The 22078-nt window shown below is 43.2% G+C and overlaps 1 long non-coding RNA gene across 1 annotated transcript in view; it reads right to left on the bottom strand.

Annotated features, from left to right (window-relative positions):
- Positions 1-20643, bottom strand: part of LOC109283885 (uncharacterized) — a 46253-nt gene extending 25610 nt beyond the window's left edge. Inside the window, exons 1-2 of the long non-coding RNA XR_002091195.1 lie at positions 20546-20643; positions 20270-20413 (exon numbers count right to left, since the gene is read on the bottom strand). This is a non-coding gene — a long non-coding RNA (uncharacterized LOC109283885). The remainder of the gene's footprint in view (positions 1-20269; positions 20414-20545) is intronic.
- Between the last annotated feature and the right edge of the window lie 1435 nt (positions 20644-22078).

Below are 22078 nucleotides of genomic sequence, written 5' to 3'. Positions count from 1 at the left end.
TGGGTGCACCTAATGGGTACACCTCTGCAATGCAGTGCAAAGGAAGAGTAATTCCAAACCCTTCGGCCTGGGGTTTTTAAGGGCTTTGTGCTGTTTTCTCCTAACAATTCTCCTTGCACTGTGAAACACTGTGAAGGCCAAGAATCATGTGCACCCGTACAAAAGAGAAGAGATATAGAAACTTGTGTGTTGCAAAAAAGAAAAAAAAGATCAGTTTTCACATAAGGAGAGATTGTTCCTCACAGAGCCTGTGCGCAGAAGGTTTTGAGGTTTTTTTCAGTTGCCATAACTACATTTTCGATGACCTGATTAAAGACTCATCCAGGAAGGAAATGGAAAAAGGAGGTTCCAAGGCAGGGGTGGAGTGGAGACCATTGTGGTGGGCCACACATGAACCAGACCCTGCAGTTTAGAATAAAAACATACATAAGAACACAAGAACTGCCATAGGTCCTTCTTGCCCAGTATTGTATTACACAATGGCAAAGAGTGGATACTGAAAGGGAGAATGAACCAGATATGACCAGGGTTTTCCTCCTGTTCCTCTCCCACTTGCAGCCTCCATCATTTAAGAACCAGGAAGTTCTCATTCAGAGGCTGTAGTCCTAACTCTGATGTTCAATAGCTACTGATGCACCTTTCCTCCAAGCACTTGTCCAATCCCTTTTGGAATTTGGTTAAACGGTCAGCTTTCACAACATCCTGTGGCAACAAGTTCCACACTTCAATGAAATCTTATGTGAAAAAGAACTTTATTTTGTTAGTTTTAAACTTACTACCTAGCAGTTTAATTTCATGGCCCCTACGTCTTGCATCGAGAGAGATAAATGATGAAACCCTGTTTACTTTCTCTTCACCATTCAGTATTTTGTAAACCCTTATTAGGCATGTCCCCCCTCTCCCCTCCTCTCCAGCCTCTCTTTTCTAAACTGAATAGGCATAGCTCTTTATCTCTCTTCATATGGGAAACCTTTCATACCACTTATTAACCTTGTTGCCCTTCTCTGGACCTTCTCTAGTTCTTCTGTATCCTTTCTGAGCTGTGGGGACCAAAACTGGGTGCAGTATTCAAAATGTGGATGAACCATGGATTGATAAAGGGGCAAAATTTATACTTTGTTTTGTTCACAATTCCCTCCTTAATAATTCCTGACACTTTGCTTGCTTTTTTTGATGGCTACTGAGCACTGATGTTTTTAGAGAACTGTTCACAATGACTTCCAGATCTCTTTCCTGTGTAGTAACAGCTACTGTAGAGCCCCATCGTAGTATAGGTACAGTTTGGGTTATTTTTGCCCAAGTGCATCACTTTCCACTTATCTACATTGAATTTCATCTGCCATTTAGTTGGCCATTCACTCAACAGTATAGTTTCTCACAGTCCACTTTGGTCTTTAGCACTCTACATAATTTTGTGTCATCTGCAAATTTGGCTACCTCGCTGCTCTCCCCCTTTTCCAGATCAGATTATTATTCGTTTTTATATTGTCATAGCATTATGTTTTTGCATTGTCACCTAAATGCTCAGGTCATAAACCAAAACCCCATGCGGTAGACCTGTACCACAGGTCTACCTGTGCTGGTGTACATACCCAGAACAAAAATGTGATTCCTCTTCCAAAGGGTTTACAACTGAACTAGGAGACAAGAGACAATAGATGGATACACAGGGAGAGGAGTAAAGGAAATTAAGGATGCATTATTGTTTGATTGTGACTGCTTTACATTGTGAAAGGGAGTAATCCCTTGTGTAGGATTAAGCGATTTGCCCTCTTCTCTGCTTTCAGCTTTTATCTTCTACATATCTTGGTGGAACCAGGATACCATATTGTGAAGCTGCACCTAGATCAAGTCCATGTTGCTGCATTTCTATTGGTATGATCAGCTCCACTAAGCTGAGGAGGGGATTTTTCTCTAAAGAGAGAATATTGTTTTAGCTGTTACCAATTGTGAATTCCAGTGGTTTCAGGTGTTGCCAACAAGTTTGTCTGTGTATTAATATAGCACTGTGATCAGAGGCAGTAGTACAAAATAAATACTATGAGCATAAGATTAAAAAAAGTTTAACTCAATAGATCTTGATAAAATGAACAGAAATAAAAGAAAAGATCATCCCTTGATTACAAATCCAAAGATAATTAAAAAACATAAAAAATTAAAATATCTAGGAATATGTTATTTCATTTAGGTCATAAAGGTCCTCTCTTTCACATCATTTTTTGCTTTCATGGCCAACCAGGGAAATAGGGTGAAATCCCAGATAATTGAAACGGTTGCAGTACATAACACATATTTTAGTTTTTGTGCTGGTACAGTGATAATTATCTGGTTAACTATCTACTACTGGGATGATACAACAGGTTACACAAAAGGTAGATAAGTGTGGTAGATTTTTAACCTGGCTAGACTTTCATGGGCAAAATAGTCTTGATACCAGCATCTCTCTTTTGCAAATATGTTGACTACATAATTTAAAAAAAAATCAGAGAGCATAGAGACCCCTTTAAACATACTATTATTCAAAATACCCAAATATTTCTTGTAACTATGGATATGAGGGAGCCAAAGGGACATATTTTTAGTGCAGACAACTGTTATAACCAGTTGCTTGCAAATATCTCCTTTTCTCAGCTTAAACAAGGATTTCATACTCCTGCCTGGAGCCTTAGCCAAGTTAAGCCTTGAGAAACCCCTTCAAGGCATGGAGAGAACAACAGATTTGCAAAAAAGCCAGGAGAACTCTAAGGTTATACTGGCAGCAGGATTAATCTCCTGGAAAATTCTTGTACCTCAAGCTTTAATTTCCATCTGAACATTTAAACCACATGATCATTTAAAAAATATGTAGTTGCTATTTATACTAAGCCAATTAATAAAGGCTCCATTGTGCTAGGGGCTGTACAAGTTTATAGTAATAAACAGTGCCATCTGGAAAGAGCACGCACTCTAAATTTGGGATCAGATGTGCATTTCTGTCCTGAAAAGTAGCAACAACAGTCCAAATGGTACTTCATGCTCAATCGGCTTGCTAGCTGTGTGTGGATATACTAAGGCATACAGACTGATTTAATGACTCTAAGCTATTTGCTACTACTTATTCCTGCTAGCTCTGTGGTACTAGTACAGCCAAGAGAGAATGAACGAGATTTTTTGGCATGTACCCCAGAATCATTCACAAAATTCCTGTGCCATCACCTTTATCTTTGTGCCTTCACCTAATGCATGAGCGGGGAAGAACTCAGTTTGACTTTCAGACTCTAAATTGTGAGGTTATTATAATGGCAAGTGGGAAAAAGAGCTATCAGTAAATGAACTGATTTAATCTTGAAACCATTGCAAGTGTGTGGCCTGGATTCTCATTCACACTCAGGTTTCTTTACACTGCTCTTTAAAATAAATATAATTTATACGCACCCTAAAGTCCACAGTGTAAAGGGCTCAGTGAACATAGTATTGCACAATGCTTTTGTACAGTTCCTTTGCAATAGCAGTGACATTTGGAAAACACTTCTGTTTTCCTTTATACTGTTACCCCAGACACAAGCTGCATGTCAAATATTGCAGGGAGAATTTTTTGAAAGGCAATTGTTATCTACAGTAAATAGGAGAGAAATGTGAGAAGAAGGTCTGTTCAGTAATAGAACAATATTGTGCTCCCTTCTAAGTGATCTTCACCAAAGAATTTCTCATTCATTCAGCTATATAGGAAATTGAATTGTTCTAAATTGTTTAAATCACCATTATTAGAGACCTAAATATGACTGCTTTTTTAACCCCAAATGAAAAAAGTGCATGTGGCAGATACAGAAATTTTGTTTAAACATTTATGCCAAGTTGCTGTTTTCAAACACATGTCAAAGCTGAGAAGAAATGGGAATGTTTCCATCTTGCCTTCATGCCAAGCCATTTAACCAGAACTGGGAATACTGACAAACTTTCTCAGTCTTTCTCTATCCTACATAATCGCATGAAGTAACCCTTTGCAGCCATCTGAGAGGAAGGAGAAAGCTGTGAAATGGCCATTAAAATATTCTGTTGAGCAAATTTGTTCATAATATTGATCATCATTTTCAATGTAATAATGACAAAAGTTAACGGGTGACTGGAAAACATGTAGTCACAGTCATAACAAGATGGTTCAGTGCCATTGTGCAGATCAATAGCTGGCTAGATGCCATTGGTTTCTGAATGGAGACTTCCTTTTTATTAAAACATATAGAGAGAGTCCAACTCATAGCAGTTGAACACCAAAGCTAAATCACCAGGGTAGTTATTAGAAGGAATCAAGTCCAACAATATATGTCATAGAGCCCCTGATGAGCAGCTCTGCACATGGCTGCTTCTTGTAATCACGAGTGGAATTTAAAGAGACACCTGCAATGTAGACAGGGCCAAATTCCAACATAAATCACACTGAGGGTTCAACAGCCTCTTCTTTTTAAAAATACTCTTTAGTAAACCGCAAACCACACAGAGTATATTGCACCACTTAATGTGCCCCATCATTTTACAATTCCATGTTTCCATATTCCCCCAACAGATGGCCTACAAAAACACTGGTAGTTAATTCAGAAGCTAGTAAGAGATCCTAACTGACACAGTCCTAAAACAAAGAAGGGCAGTTATTTTTAGTAAATGTTGTGCTTGATTTTTCCTTTTTAAATTTATATCATTTTTATAAGTGAATTAGCCAACAGCATTGGTAGATGCTGACTCTTGATGTAACAAAGGAATTAACCCTTTGCAAGTCTGACTCAAGTGAGTGAGGCCAAGAAATAAAGCTCAACAGTGTGAACTGGAAGAGCAACCAGCCTAGTAGACTCAGGACTATGAGTGCCTATAGATGGTTAGGGACCCTGCTCTAACTCATGGTGCTTTGCACAAAGGGCCATGAGTTACAGCCCTTCCCCCACCAACAAACGTTCACCTGTTGGTTTGAGGGGGGGTGCCACTGAAGCCTGCCTGCACTGACCCGGGGCAGCAGGCAGGGGTGCTCCAGCAGCCTCCAAGAAGGAAAGCCTAGCCAGCAGCTGCCTGCTGCTCCCTATACAACCTGCCCCATCTCCCGCAGCCCCGCAAAGCATGAAAAATTAACTCTTGAGGGAACACAAGTTCCCTAAGGTGCTTTACTTTAGAGTGAATTCATACTTAATACCTGATTTGACAAGGGTTAATTTTTCACACAATTGTTCATTTTAAAAGTGTTCTGCAGCCATGCATGTGTATTATGTCATGGCTGTAGAGCACTTTCAGGGGCCGGATGGCATGAAAAATGTTATTTGTCTAAGCACCCTAATATGGCATGATGCCTTTTTTCATCCACCTCTATAGGAACAATACATTCCTGGCATGCCTATTAAGCCCATAGGTGAGGATAAATACGTAGAGACCATGAGGCACTCACGGATGTACTGGGGGCTGTAAAACAACTTAAGTTAGCTAGTAACTATAAGCAGTTTCCCAAATGTCTGTCCACAAACATCTGTTCCTCCTTGCCCTACTTCCCACAGCAGAAACACGTTCCAAAAGGGTCAGTGAGTCTTTCCTGTGTTCAAGGTGAAAGACATCCTCTCTTCTTTGCTTGCACCTTTATGTTTTCTCTGGAGATGCTTCTTCCAATTTAGACTACTGGTGGATTGGTTACTCAAGTAGCTCCATATTCACTGCTTCTCCTCCAAGTATACCCCTGCTAGTATAGGTAGCTGATATCACCCAAGACTCAGTCTACCTTTGCAAGCTGAATGACCTGCCACTCTATGAACAGCAGTTCCATTAACTTTAATAGTGTCCCACTCCAGAGTTAACCCTCACATTGGCCTCTTGATCTGCTGTTGAGTAAGCCTGTCTAGCTGGCTTCCTGAGGGATAGCTCTCCCTTGGAATTACCATCATCATTTTCTTTCTGAAATTTTTGAGCTAGACATAGATGCACCAAGGCTAGATACAGACATTACACATAAACTGGTATAAGTGATGGGAAACTGGTCTAAACCTGTAACAGAACAGAAGTTCAGCACACATAGACTGGTTAAAAAATGGCTGAACCCAGTCTAAGATAGACCTGGATGGCTGTAATATCAGATTTAATTGTTTTAGGTTTGATGAACCTAAACTTCTGTTGAACTTCTGTGCCAGATCCAAGTGAAGCCTACAGCCTAAACTATGCAAACCAGACTAGGCGCCAGATTGAGACTAATGAATTTCAGGCAAATTTGTATTACTGTGACAGCACACTGAGGCCAGGACTTCCCTGAGCAAGTCCTGACCATCATGTTCTCTGAAATGCTTTCCAGAGTCCTCTTTATAGCAGGGCTGTCCAACTTGTGGCTTGTGGGTCAGAGCAGCTAACACGTGGCCTTTGGGCTCTGCTCAGCCACCATTCCTCCCATTGTTCCTGCTCCTGTTTCAGTGGCAGCACCACGAGAGGGGGGAAAGTTTGTGCTGCTCACGTGGTAGCAGTGAGGGGGTGGGCTTGTGCTGCCTGCTTGTAGCAAGGGGAGGGGAGGCTCACAAGTGGGGGTGGGCATGCTCTTTTCACACAGTTTGTGGCAGGGAAAGGTGTGTTGGCTGCATAGCAGGGTTCTTGGGGAGTTCATGTGGCGGGCAGCCTGGGGGCCTGTTACTGGTGTGGCATGTATCCTCCGGCTATTCAGAAGTTGGACAGCCCCGCTGTACAGGGAACCAAGATCCTTAATCTGGTTTCACTCAGTCTCCACAGGTCAGGTGCCTACCGGTAATTCTGAAGCATGATGAAGCTTACATGTGAGACACCCAAGAAGTCCATCTGGATTTTGCCTTAGATGATCATTACAATCTTTTGGGCTTTGGGCCTGTGAATGTGTTCCCAGTCTTTTGAGAATGACATGGAGCCTAGTCTGTGGTAGTATCCTCTCTCCAACCACTGTCTGAGGCTTTTTGCATCTCTCCTTTAGCAGGAAATTGGGCAGTCTGGGACACCGCCTACCACTACTTTACAGTGGCTATCCAGTTGAATACAATTAGCTAGACCCTGGAGATTACCATTTCAGCTTAGACTTTCAAGGAGTCTTGAAGGTTGTTACAGATAATAAACAGTAATTTCTGAATGCAATGTCCTTTCTACATTTGTGTAATGCAGATTTTATTAGTGATTAGAAGAAGGTGTGAAATGTCCTTTGCAGCACTTTGGAAACATTAAATACAGCAGTTCTTAAATAAGAGCTCCTTTGAAACACATAAATTCACAAAGAAATAAAAAAAAGTTGTTGCTAAGAATCATGAATATTGTCAGCTACTGGGTGAGAAGCTGAAAATCACTAACATGATTCCCTGTATCTCTAATCTGATCCAGGCTTTATTATCTGGGAGCAGCATATGTTATTGCCTCAGCAAAGAATTTTGTCAGACTTATCTATGTGATCTGTTTGCTAGATACATCTGAAGCTGCACAGGAAATGGACTGCATTATTTTGTAACCATTGACTACAGCATGTGGCCAGATGTTTAAACATCTGGGATGAATATTTGAGGAATCTTATTCTAATTTTGTCATAACATGAAATATCTGACACTTACTTTAAGAATTTTCCTGGAACAGCGTGCCTTGAACATTATAACGCATGTTATACAATTTAATCTGTGCCAGTACTGATGCACTACTGCTACAGAAGGGAAGCTGAAAGGTAGATTAGTAGCATTAGCCAGTACAAATATATTTCATAGCAGCATGAAAAAAATGTGGGCTTCATTCTGCTTTGCTTTTGTTTTTAAATACTGTATAACGTGTGTATCAGTTTCATGTCCCTTCAAGCCTCAGGCCCCCTTCCCCTGCATGCACAGTAGTCTTGTCAAATTCAGTATGTCAGACTGTCAGCTACCCTAAACAGACACTTCTCTGCTGAAATTAATGGAGTTGTAGCTATTTACACTCTTTGAGGATCTAGCCCCCAGCATTTAAAGTGGGGAATGTAGCACCATGCTTTGTTAAAAAGGATGATCAAGTAAGAGTTTGTTACTTGATAATCCCTCCTTGAAAGACTGCACTTTCAAAACAGACTCTCAGAAAGAGGCTGGGGTACTCTTGGCAAGTATTTTTCTGCAACCAGATTTTGAAAAATGGATAGTCCTTTCAACATTTTTGTTGGAATTTTCTCCTGTCAAAAAACACAGAAAACCCCCCAAACTAACAAAATCATTTTTTTGTAGAAAAACAAATTTTAGTTGAGGCTTCAGAGGAGAAAGACTTTTAAAAATGATCTGTACCATTTGGAGAGAGGAACTGAGTCTCCAATTTTCACATGGTGTAACCTGGTATTATTTCATTTATTTTAATGGTGCTATAGTGACTTACACCAGCTGAGGTTCTGTGGGCATTTCTACAAGCGCAGTTAAAGCACATGAATAATGTGCACCTTATTGTTCTGGAGTTTATTCATGCACAGCATGTTGAGCCAGGTCAGAGCAGCCCCAGCTAGCAGGGAGCTAGGGAGTTAGCCTGCCAGCCTGGAGCTGCTCCCTCCACCTCAAGTGCTGCAGAGGGGCTAGTTGGGGCACAAGGGTGCTTCAGTGTACAGCTAGATGGCAGGCAGCCCCTGCATTAAAGCACCCCTGTGCCCCAGCCAGCCAGGGCAACATCTATACATGCATTGCTGTGGAGTTTTTTACTTCATAGTAGGATAGTATTTGTATTTACAAGTTCTATCCTGCTGCGGAGTAAATTAGTTTACTCAGGCCTAATAGAGGTGCACATTTTGACACAAAACTGTGGGGAGAAGTGGACACGCCGGAGGGCAGGGAACAGCTACAAGCAGACCTGGGCAGGTTGGACAAATGGGCAGAAAACAACAGAATGCAGTTCAACAAGGAGAAATGCAAAGTGCTGCACCTAGGGAGGAAAAATGTCCAGCATACCTACAGCCTAGGGAATGACCTGCTGGGTGGCACGGAAGCGGAAAGGGATCTTGGAGTCCTAGTGGACTCCAAGGTGAACATGAGTTGGCAGTGTGACAAAGCCATCAGAAAAGCTAATGGTACTTTATTGTGCATCAACAGATGCATGACGAATAGATCCAAGGAGGTGATACTTCCCCTCTATAGGGCGCTGGTCAGACCGCAGTTGGAGTACTGCGTGCAATTCTGGGCGCCGCACTTCAAGATGGATGTGGATAACCTGGAGAGGGTCCAGAGAAGGGCCACTCGTATGGTCAAGGGCTTGCAGGCCAAGCCCTGTGAGATGAGACTGGGGCACCTGGACCTTTTCAGCCTCCGCAAGAGAAGGTTGAGAGGCGACCTTGTGGCCGCCTATAAGTTCATCACGGGGGCACAGAAGGGAATTGGTGAGTATTTATTCACCAAGGCGCCCCCAGGGGTTACAAGAAATAATGGCCACAAGCTAGCAGAGAGCAGATTTAGACTAGACATTAGGAAGAACTTCTTCACAGTTAGAGTGGCCAAGGTCTGGAATGGGCTCCCAAGGGAGGTGGTGCTGTCCCCTACCCTGGGGGTCTTCAAGAGGAGGTTAGATAGGCATCTAGCTGGGGTCATCTAAACCCAGCACTCTTTCCTGCCTATGCAGGGGGTCGGACTCGATGATCTATTGAAGTCCCTTCCGACCCTAACATCTATGAATCTATGAATCTATAAATCTATGTACACACACACACACACACACACACACACACACACTGTTTGCTGTGCAAGTAATTAGTCAACTGTGTAGTAAATGTCTTGTGTGGATGTGCCCCATATATAAACTATTGTGCTCTGCTGCAAATGTGCCACAAACTCCAGGCAGCTGAAAATGGAAAGAATTCAGGATTGCCGATTTGTGATAATTCTTTTGTGGCTGCCTTTAGAGGAACTTGATTTGAATAACCGGATATGAGCAAGCACCTTTTCCACTATCATAGAATCATAGAGCAGTAGGGCTGGAAGAGGCCTCCAGAGGTCATCTAGTCCCACCCCCAGCCTAAGGCAGGATCATCCCTACCTAAACCATCCCATACAACCATAATCTAAACTACATAAGACTACCCTCAACCCTGACACAACACAGTTAGTTCCCGGCAGCCAACGTCCTGCTTCTATGAAATGTCAAGATATGCTCAAGAGATCCCAGGTAGAGGGCCGCACCCCACACTACAGAGGAAGGCAAAAACCCCTGCAGTCCATACCAATCATTTACCATGGAGTAAAATTCTGTCTTGATCCCAAATATGGCAATTAGTCTGACCCTGAGCAGAGAAACAAGACCCTCTACCCAGGAACCTCTGGCTCTGGTCCCAGCAGGAGCATTGGCATAGGTCAGTCAAAGTCCCTAATGTTAGCTGTAGCTAACACCCAATGCCTCTGAGGAAGGCTTTGAAAAACCCTGACACATGTAGCAGAAAAGTGGGTGGGGAAGCAGGGGCAACCAGCAAAGTGCAGAAGCACAGGAAATCCCCATGGCAGAACACAGGCATACTATGCCTAGATCATCCCCAACCAGTGGCTGTCCAACCTCTTGAACTCCTCCAGTGATGGAGAGTTCACTACTTGCCTAGATAGTCTATTCCACTGCCTCACTATTCTCAGTGAAGAAGTTTTTTTGAATTTTCAATCTAAACTTATTTTGCTGCAACTTCAAGCTATTGGTCCATATCCTTCTCTCTGCAGTAAGAGAGAAAAAGTGCTTTTCCTCTTCTTTAGGACAGCCCTTCAAGTATTTGAAGCCTGCTGTCCTGTCCTCTCTTAAGTGCCTTTCACAAGCTGAACATGCCTAGCTCTTTCAGTCTCTCATATGACTTGCCTTCCAAGCCCTTTATCATCTTTGTTGCCTACCTCTAGACCCTCTGTAACTTCTCCATATCCTTTTGAAAATGTGGAGCCCAGAACTGCTCACAGTACTCAAGAGGAGGCCTAACCAGTAAAGGCACTATCACCTCCCATGTCTTGCACCTTCTACTGATGCATCCTAAAACTGCATTCACCTTTTGGGTGGCTGCACCACACTACAGGCTCATACTGAATCTGTGGTCTCCCAAGACTACCAAGTCCTTTCCATAGTGCTGCCATCCATTTTATATTTGGGTATCAGGTGTCACCCATTTTACATTTGGGTTTTTGATTATTCTGCCAGAGGTGTAGCACCTTGCATTTGTCTGCATTGAACTTCATCCTGTTAGCCCTAGTCAAAATTACCAATCCTTCGAGATCCTTCTGAATTGTTCCCGCATCCTCCAACATGCTACAAACCCAGTTTCATGCCATCTGCAGACTTGCTCAAGAAACTTTCTGTGCTAGCAACCAAATCATAAATAAGCACATGAAGCAGCACTGGGCCCAGGACAGTCTCCTGTGGGACTTCACTCAAAACCTCTTGCCATTCTGACATGGACCTATTAATAATTAGTTTACCCTTTTCTTGCAGCTATTAAGCCAGTTATCTATCCACCTTGTATTAGTTTTATCTAGCCCACATTTCTCCAATTTGTTTATGAGAAGGTCATGCAAGACCTTGTCAAAAACCTTGCCAAAATCCAGATACACAATATCCACAGCATTCCCTTCATCCACCCAAGCAGTTACTTTGATAAAGAAAGAGATCAAGTTGGACACAATTTGCTTTCCATAAATCCATGAGGGCTGCTTGTGACCAGCCTTTCCTCCTCCAGATGCTTGCAAATAGCCTTCCTTATGATATACTCCACTAACTTCCCAGGTGAGGCTAACTAGTCTGTAGTTTCCCAGATCCTCCTTTATTTAAAGAAGTCAAAGAGGAGCACTGAGTTGGCCCTTTTCTAGACCTCTCATACCTGGCCTATCTACCACAACTTTGTGACAATCACTGCCAAGGGCTCCGAGAGCTCCTTTGCCAATTTCTTCAGGACTTTGGGATGAAGTTCACCTAGCCCTACTGATTTGAATTTATTCAGATCCACAAAAGCTCTCTGACCATCTCTTTTGTTATCTCCTCCCTCAGCTTAACCCCTTTCTTATCCAGATAATCCTTACTAGGAGTCTGGCTGCAGCTTAATTTTTCATGAAGGCTGAAGCAATGCAGCTGTTGAGTAGTTCTGCCTTTCTTGCATCTTCAGTTAGGAGTTCCCCTTGGCTTGTTAACAGAAGACCCACAGCTTCCTTGCCTCCTTCTTTTATGGCCAACACACTTACAGAATCTCTTCTTGTTGTCCTTAAACTCCTTTGCCAGGTGCAGCTCATTCTTTATCTTTGCCTTCCTTTACAGGTATGCGTTCTTGGTACCTGCCCATTCCTCCATTGCTTATAGATTCATAGATTCCTAGAGTCGGAAGGGACCTCAGTGGGCCATCTAGTCCGACCCCCTGCCCCTGGCAGGCAAGAAAAGAAACACCAACCCTGGGGTCATGTGATCCCAGCCAGGTGCCTGTCCAGTCTCTTCTTGAAGACCCCCAAGGATGGGGCAAGCATCACCTCCCTTGGGAGCCCATTCCAGATTCTGGCAACCCTGACTGTGAAGAACTTTTTCCTATTGTCCAGCCTGAACCTTCTCTCTAGTAGCTTATGGCCACTGTTCCTTGTCGTTCCAGGGGGTGCCCTAGTGAACAGATCGTCACCTACTTCATGTTGCTCTTCCCTTATGAATTTGTACGCCGCCACAAAGTCCCCTCTCAGCCTTCTCTTGGTGAGCTGAAGAGGTTAAGGTCCCTTAGCCTTTCCTTCTGGGGCCTTCCCTGCAGGCCTCTAATCAGGTGAGTGGCTCTTCTTTAGACCCTCTCCAGGTTGTCTGCATTCTGCTTGAACTATGGCATCCAGAACTGGACACAGTACTCCAGCTGTGGTCTGACCAGTGCCGCATGGAGGGGGAGAATCACCTCCCTGGACCCGTTTGTGAAGCACCTACAGATGCACAACTAGGTGCGTTTGGCTCTGCCAACTGCTTCATCACATTGGCAACTCATGTTCATCCTGGAGTCAACAGACTCCAAGATCTTTTTCTGCCTCAGTGGAGTTGAGAAGGCTGCTCCGCAGCCTGTAAGTATGACGGCAGTTCTTCCTCTCTAGATGCAGCACCTTGCACTTGTCCTTATTGAATTGTATTCTTTCCTGTTGCCTTAGAGACAGTTTGGAAGTTCTGTATGCAGCTACATTTGCCATGTATCATGGTGTCTCTTCCTGTAGCAGGGTGTCTCTCCAGGGGTGGCTGTGAAGCCCCTGGAACTCCTTCTACCCTTGTGCACTCTGCTCACTGTGGGCAGTCATCCCTTCTTTTGCCCACCATGGCTTTGTGTAATTACTTTTATAGGAAGGAGGCTGCCCCAGGGTTCTCAATCTTCTCTCACTAATAATTACCAGGTGCCTGTGGTCACTGCTTTAAGGGCTAATTGCTCCAATCCATCCCTGCACCATGCCCCATGCCTTGCAGGTGTTATCACTCTTTGATGTTCACCTGATTTCACTCAGCCCTTCCTTCTGGGCTTCTGGACCCTCTTTGGGCTCAAAACCTCAGCCCATCTCTGGGCCTTGGACTCCTCACTGTGTTCCCATGAACCTCTTCCACCTCTTAGTTCTTTCTCAAGCCTCCAGATTACTGGCTGTACTCTCCCTGCTGACTTTCAGGACTTGCAGCCATCTTGCTGAACCAGTGTTCCCTCAGAAACTCCAAGATCTTCCTGCCTGCTCATTCTAGGGCTGGGGCTTATATCCTTCTCTCATTACCTATCTCACAACCTGCAGGCTGCTTTTCAGGCTGTCTTTCCTTTCAAAGTAGCAGGCACCCTAAGCACCCTGCCACACTGACATTGTGTCAGGATAGTTCCTTGTTGGACTTCCAATTCTGTGCCCCTTAAAACCTCCTAGTTCTCCTGGGCACCTTTATCCTTCAATCTAAAACACCTTGTCTATTAGCTCCTTGAGTTGGATAAAATCTGCCCTTTTGAAATCTAGCATCTTAATTTTGTTGACCTCATCCTTTCCCTGTCGCAGGATCTGGAATTATATTGTATTGTGACCACTTCCTCCCAAGATAGGTATCACCTTTTCATCCTCCACCAATTCTTCCCTGTTGATCAGGACAAGATCAAAGATAGATGATCTCCTAGTTGTATCCTCTACTTTCTGGAACAGAAAGTTGTCCTCTGCACAAGGTAGGAACTGGCTTGACATTTTAAGTTTGGCTGCATTGCTCTTCGAGTAGATGTCTGGAAAATTGAAGTCTCCCATCAGTACCATTCCACAGCTTTTGGACAGACTTGTCACCTGCTTGAAGAGAGCTTCATCCATCTCCTCTTCTTGATAACTGCTCCATAATACATGCCCCATCATTATATCAGTGCCACATCTTTCACCTTCACCTGTTTTGCTGTCTTTCTCCTCCTGAACCAGGGAACAAGTGTATGTGTTTTTGACATATAAGGAAACACCACCACCTGTAACAGAACCCCCATCCCCAGGGGTAGCTGTGACACCCCTTGGCAGCCACATGGTTCCTGCCCAGATCAGTCTGTAAGATACCCTTCCTTTTCTTCTTTCCATAATCCTGTTCTTATTAAGACATTGAAACTGGAGGCTGCCTATGGGTCTTAGAGAGAGCCTTGGTCATTTCTCACCAGCAGATCCCTTCTCTCTCTGATCCCTTCTCTTTGCTGATCATGCCAGTCTCTCCTGTTAGATGGGCCCACACATGCCCCAAGACATCTATCACCTTAGGGGCAAATCACAGCCTCTGGACCTCTGCTACAGCCATGCACATGCCCCCCCCGCAAGTGTTTTACATCAACCCTCCAGTGGGATACTTGTCCCCAAAGCTCCAGGCCACCTCAGCCCTTTACTTCTTTGTTGGGCTTTGGCTTTGCGGGCTTCCACACCTCTACTCTAACTGGTCCTTTAGCCAAGGACCTCTGTCCCATACCTGGCTTCTGAGATCCAGCCCTTTATCTTGCCTTCTGGGGCTTTTATCTCTGCCCCATATGTGCTTCAGGCTCTCTGGCCCCAAGCCTGGCCTCTGATGGGGCTCAAGACTATCATATTTCGCTTACTTAGCAAAACTGGCTAACTGCAGCCTCAGCCTCACCACGATCCGCTGGCTGGGGAACTGGCTCCGTGGTAGGACCCAGAGGGTGGTGGTTGATGGAAGTCAATCATTGTGGTGCCCTGTGACCAGTGGTCCCCCTTTCCTGCTTTACCTTTTGTTTTTCCTTTTTTACCTATTTTATATTTTCACTACATCCTCTCACACTTTGAGCTTCTCTCATTCCTGTTTTCCTGATGTCTAACTATTTCCTTTTTCACAGAACGCCTCTTTTCTACCTCGTATGCTATCACTGTAATGTCTCCCTTTAGCATTTTCCTCCTGCTTTCTTCTCCCTCCCCTCTCTGCTTTACCTTTTGTCTTTCTAATTTCTACCTATTTACATTCTCACTGACATCCTGCCACACTTTTAGCTTCTCTCATTCCTTGGAGTCTAGGAACAGCAGAGACTCCCTCTGCCTGAAGAAGGGTGACTGCGCTTGGAAGCTTGCCAAGAACTTTTTTTCAACTACTCAGTTAGTCTAATAAAAAATCTCATCTACTCAAAGAACCTTGTCAGATATATTTTGCATTTTGACCTCCTTGTTATACTTTTGCATCACTTGTTTCAGTTCAAGGTCTCTGGCCTTTTCCCAGAGTTGAATTGCTTCTTCAAGTCCTTTCTCCTCTGGACTGTGTGATCTGTTGCTGGGTAGTTATGATCACTATTCCCCATACAGCCTAGTTTACAGCCCTCCTTACTAGGTTGGCCAAACAGAATACATACTTCATTTAATATCAGACTGTTTGGGGTTTGATCTTTCTTAAATTATAAGAGAGCACAAACCTCAGCCTTTCCCCTCTCAAGCCCTGTCATTAATCGGTTTTCTTGGGTTATCTCTATATTTCCATTCCTCGTTGCTACTCATTCCCAACTGTCTTTATGTGCTGGTGAGTCAACCAGCCACATTTACCACAGTGAAATCAGTAGAGGTTACACAATAGCTTTGTAAAAGAGCCACAAGGAATTGTAGATTGGGTCCCCACTTACCGGGGGGAACAATGATTCCTAGTGTTAGATTTATAAAAACTGAAGAAAACAAGCAATTTATAAACTAAAAGTTGGCTGGCTGGTTATTTTTTAAAATAATTGAAGTGTGTGATATTTGGCTGTTTTTATATCTAATTCTCTGTCCTGCTTATCTTCTTATCTGTTAGGGTCCGACAGAGTTCCTTCTGCCAGTAGCTGTCAAACATTAAAAACACAAAATACCACCAGACTTTCTCAATGCCTGAAGAAGGCATTTGTACCTGAAAGCTTAAAAAGAACAATTTTTCCAACTATTTAGTTGGTCTAATAAAAGATATCACATTTACCCAAATAACCTTGTCTGACAAACAGTAATGCATTTGTCCTCACAGTACCTCCATCACATATGGCATTATTGTTACCCCCTCCGACCCTTACCCACTATTTTGAGGCTTTAAAAGACTAAAGGTCAGATTTTATTTTTTAAAGATATTTAGGCACTTAAAGAAGATACCTAGCATGATTTAAAAAAAAAAAATCCTATTCTTCCCTGGAATTACTAGAAGTTGGATGGGCTTTTGAAAATCCTACTAGCTGCCTATATCCTTAAGCCCTTAAATATTTTTAAAATCTAGTATGAAGCGACTTGTTCAAGGTCCCAGTGGAGGTTGGGATCCCAGGACCCCGGCAAAGCTGGGAATTAGACTCACATCTACCTCTTTGTTCCAAGGAACTGTCCTAACCACAGCACTATCCTGCCCAGCTGCCTGGCTTGCATTATGTTGTTGTTGTGGTGGTAGTGGTGGCAGCGGCGGCGTTCACCCTGCACAGCACATTAGATTACCATTTACTGCTCAGCTCTGTGGCTCTAAAATTATGCCTTTGATATGGTGTGCTAAATGGAGTATTTTCAGGATCAGACGGTGAGGAACTGGGAAGGGAATGAGTTTCCATGATTTTTTTTTCTGCAAACTGCTCAACAAAATGAAAATTTTACAGGAGGAATGCTCCTGGCTAACTTACTTGCAACGAGGAGTGGTGAGATGGCATGTGTAGATGAAACAGGGGCCCTAAATTGAAGCGGTGGGTTTTAAAAATCACCACTTCAATTTAGGGCTGATCAAACCCCCGTGTTGTGCACACACTTCGCTGACTTACCTGCCTCTGAGGCGGGGAGGGGAGGGCGAGCTGCCAGGGGGCAGAGTGTGTTCCTGGGCTGCAGCGGGGAGGGCTGGTGCTTCCCTCTGTGGCAGCAGCGCCCCCCTCCCAGGTGGCCCCCACCCACAGGCACCTGGCTCAGCACCACAACCATGGAGGGAAGTACCAGCCCCCCATGCAGCTCAGGCAGGCAGGCTTGGTGGGGCTGGGGTGGGAAAGATCAGGCTCACCACTTTTCTTGGGTGGAGCCTGCCTTCCTGGGCTGCTGCCAGCTGTCTGCAAAGGCTTCCTGCAGAGCCATGGAGCCCGGTGCTTGACTCCATGGCTGTAGGGGCAGCAAAGTAAAACTCCCCGAAGGAGTTTTAGTTTGCTGTGCCCCAAGTCATTTAAGACACATTACAATGCTGAATTTCCTACAGTGGCTCGAATTAATGTGCAATATACCACTGAGGCATGCAAACACCGACAGTATTAAAAGAGTGCAAAAACATTTAGCCCACTTTAAAGTGTCGTGCGCACGCCTCTCGTTTTGTCTACACACAGCCCAAAGTGCCTATGTGGTAGACTGCACTGAAATGCAGGAATACCCAAGCTAGTTTTAAGTAACGTAATTCAGATACCAGAAGCAGACTAGCCATGACAGCACAAAGCTGTGCTGAATAATTTATCTTGTGTCTTGGATTTATAAATGGGAGGTGATATTGGCTTAGTGTTCCACATAAATACAGTGATCTTCGGCAAGGCCAAGAAGTGGTGAAAGGGAGATGCAGTTTTAGAAGAATGAGACAGACACTGAACACGAGTTTAGAGGGAATGAACACACTCTCCCCTCTGCAGAATCATGGCAAGGAGCCCCGCACAAATCCCATTAGGAAACACAGGATACCTAAGACAGTGCACGAAGAATTTGAAACTTCACACAGGCGATTTGTTTAATATGAAACCAGTGAGCGAATTCTCAGAATGAATCACCCAAAGGCATGGAACACAGCCAGAGAAAACAGACAATGATCTAGCAGGAATTAGAGAAGCATTTAGAGGAGTAATTGCTTCAACAAGTTCAGTGCTCCTCTAATACTGGACTCAGGAGTACATAGAGCAGTGGCTTCAAAATCACTCATACCTCTCCTCTCCTATGGGCTGGATCTGGACTGTAAAGCTGTATGGGGGCCTGATCTGAATCCACCAACAGCAGCAGTGGAGGAAGCAGCATTAGGGAGCTTTGGGGGTTAATGCTGTTGTTATGTCCTGTCACAATATGTCCCAAGAGGGCTCCATACCCTGGATATGTGTGGTGGGCCTCTCTTTCTCCCCTCATCCCCCAATTTCCTGGCCCCTCTAGGAGCCCTGCCAGCCAGATGACATAGATCATCAGGCCAGATCTAGTTCCTGGGCCACATTTGACTTCCCTGACTTAAGTTTTATTTGCATTTACAGGTCTGCACACTAGAGCTTGGTTGGGATGTGTCCAACAACAGTTTTGTGGTGGTGGTGGTTGCTGGAAAAAGTCATTTTCTCAAAACAAACAAAAAAATACCACAAAATCCTCTCAGTTTGGAGGAACAGCTACTGTTCCTTCAAAACACGGCTAGCTTCCCTGGCAAGTCACTTGGTGAGGTGCTTTGGTCTGCTTCTCTGGGGCAAAATTAGGGCTTTTTGCATAAAACCAGGATCCCGGAGATCCCACGAGCCCACAGCTCTACCAGTCTCTAGACTTGTGGCAGGGAACTCACTTGAAATGATCCCTGGCAGATCTCAGTTCTGGAGGGCTCCCCAGGAAGCTGCCAACTTCCTACAACAGTGGCTTTCAACCTGTGGTCCATGGGCCCCTGGGGGTCTGCAGACTATGTCTAAGGGGTTCGTGAAAAATGACTATCTTCATTGATCAATCAAAAGTATATAAATACCTACACATACAATTCAAAGGGGTCTGCACTTCCATTTGAAATTTCCAAAGGGGACCACACCTCCATTCCAATTTTTTTAGGGATATGCTAATGAAAAAAAGGTTGAAAACCACGGGTCTAGAAGCAGTCTGAGATATTCCCTGAAGTTTGGATCAATCTACAAGGAATCATGAGGAACTGGGGTAGTAGGAGGGTCCCCAGCAAGGGAGCACTTAGTTACTCTGTCCTTTTCTAGAAAAAATTAAAGTGAAATGCTACAGTTTTTCTTAAACTACATTTCAGCACTTTTTTGAAACATCAGAATTTTCTAAGGGGCAGACATTTCATGTTGCATGTAACTCTTCTACACACTACAGTGCAAATGGCTGGACACAGAATCTCATAGGCAGCATTAGAGGGTGCTCTTTTGCCGCAGTATATACCCGTAGAAGGATAATGAACTCACATAAACATGTTCTTTATAGTACAATACCTGTGGCTTATTCAGCTAGGGTAGTATAATATTAATAGCTTTTCCTTGAGAGATGTTTAGCAATTAACAACATATTACTTCTATTAATACAATGCTACTATTAGGGTGAAAGAGAGGGAGACATTCTTTAGAAGTTATTATTGTACTATTATGCATGTAAAAAGGGATTTTTACTTGATTTATGCATAATTCTTTTTAAAAATCTGGAGGGCATTATGGTAAATTTGTTTACAACTAAAATACACATTAAGATAAAGTGACTTTGGATAAGTCATTATGTATAATTTGTAATTCAGTATTGTTTGTTCTGCTTAATTGATTCATAAGTGCACACCTGGTTTGGAAGATACAGAGAATGACAAGTCATAACAAATTAGATTGCTAGTAATAATTTCATGGCACACCATCATTAGAAGAGCCAGAGAGAAGCGACTGCAGTGCAGTAATAAGATTATACTACAGAATAATATTCACCCAGTTCAGGGAACCAAGTTGAAGAGCTGCATAGCTAGTCTCCATGCAACCATGTCAAACTTGATTGAAATCAGTGGGTGTTGGGGTCTGCTTATGCTGAGCTGGTTATTGAACTGGAACCTAAACATGTGCTGGTGCCTGGCCTCTCATCATTTTATGGGGCTCCATGGCAGGCACATCACAACCATATCCCTTCTCCCCCAAATAGAACCCAGGAGACTGTTAAGACAGAATAGCACAAAGTCATAAGCTTTTTCAAAATACAAGCAAGAAAGAAGCTTTTACCTCTCTCTCCTCATTTGCTGCTCTTTTCCTCCTCACAGCTGACCTTTTTGGGTTCTTCTTTTCTCTCCCAGTACTTAGATGGCTGTTGTCCTCATAGGTGCTGAGCACTTGACACACTCCCATGGGCTCTAATACCACAGCACCCTGTAGTGCAGTAAGGAAGTGTTATTCCTGTGCTACAAATTGTAGAACTAGGCAAGAGGGGCAATTATCATTGCCCATGATCATTCAGGAAATATGCAGCTGAGCCAAAAACGGAACCCAGGTGACATTTACCTAGATAGGCTTCCCAACCTTTCTAGCATCCATCTCCAAGTGAGTGGACACTTCCATTTGTCTGTGACCCCACTGAAAGCAGAAGGGCGCTGCATGTTCACCTGCACAGTCAATATACAGGAGGAAGCAAAACTAAGACAGTGAATGGTTTAATGTTAGGGGGTGTTTAACTGGGTAGTTCAAAGTGTCATGTCTCACAGGGAGCAGTGAGAGGAGAAATTACTACAGGGTCTGCCACAGTGTGAAGGTATTGGTGTGTAGAGCAACGAACAGCCCCCACACAAATTCCTAGGGTTTCTCAGTCAGGGAAACACATTTGAAAAAGATAATTTATTGTCTGAGCACATCTTAGGTTGAAACAAAAATTGCTATGGCATTGCTTCTTGGGAACATTGTTGGAAAATGCCTATAGACATTAAAAAAGGAAGTTTGTAAAATTGTCTTGAAAGTGACTATATTGCAAAGTGCTCAAATATTGCTGCAGTCTAGGCTAAGCACATGCTTAAATGCTTTGCTGAGTAGGAGTGGAAGTATTCATGTATTTAAAATTTAGCCTTGGCCATGATTTGCCAATTAGGAGACTATTTCTTTCACAAAAGGCCAAACCCAAAGTCCATAAGAGCCAATGGGAGGGTTTCCAATGATTTCAGTGGGCTTTGAACTGGATCCACTGAAACTGATTGACCTATATGAGGATGCATGCAGGTACTTTTGCTGAATATGGTCTTTAATCCATATTTGAGGCTGCACAACTCAGATGGGCACAGTGGGAGGTAGGAAGTTGTTGGCTTGAATTTAGGGGGCTGGTAAGAGAAATATGTTTTGTTCTACATTTGCAAAGAAAACTGATTAATCTATTCTGTATTCCCTTTACTTGTAATGGGCAAAAAGGTATGAAAAGATAGGCTCATCTTTTCAAAAAAGTAAAATATTTAAGGACTTCCACAAACTCTTTTCTACCAACTTGAATTATTGTATTTCAGGCAGGTCAGAAGAGCTGTTTCAGAAATTAGTTATTTAAAGCAAGCTGCTGCATACTGATAATGAAGGAAAAATCTCATTGCAACTTAGGACATGGCAATTCACTAAGCCAACAAACAGAATTTGTAAAAGAAAATGTTATTGCCAGAATGATATTGGTAAATTATGTTATGTACCTATTGATTTTTTTTTACAAGAGAAATATCATAAAAATGCCTTGAAATAGCTGCAGACAGTTTGGGACATTTAAAAAATAATAAGTTTATTTTCAGGGGGGAAAAAACTACAAAATGCTTCTTGTTTTAATTATTATTCTTTTATTAGCTGAGGGCTGCAGAAGAGACACGATAATATACGCACTTTAAATCCAGAGTGTTTATGGGCTTTGCGCTTACTAACAAAACTAAGAACACAGCATCATGATTAATGCATATTTTTTGTGCCTATAATGCTTGTGGCAGTGCCTTTCAGTGCAATTTAGAATATAGCTTGTCTTGTTGGTTTTCAGAATTTAGGACTGTGTGAATATTATATCATAAATATCTGGAGCAA

Source organism: Alligator mississippiensis, chromosome 3, assembly GCF_030867095.1.
Source record: "Alligator mississippiensis isolate rAllMis1 chromosome 3, rAllMis1, whole genome shotgun sequence".
Classification (NCBI taxonomy): domain Eukaryota; kingdom Metazoa; phylum Chordata; order Crocodylia; family Alligatoridae; genus Alligator; species Alligator mississippiensis.
This window is presented reverse-complemented; position numbering and strand designations above follow the sequence as displayed.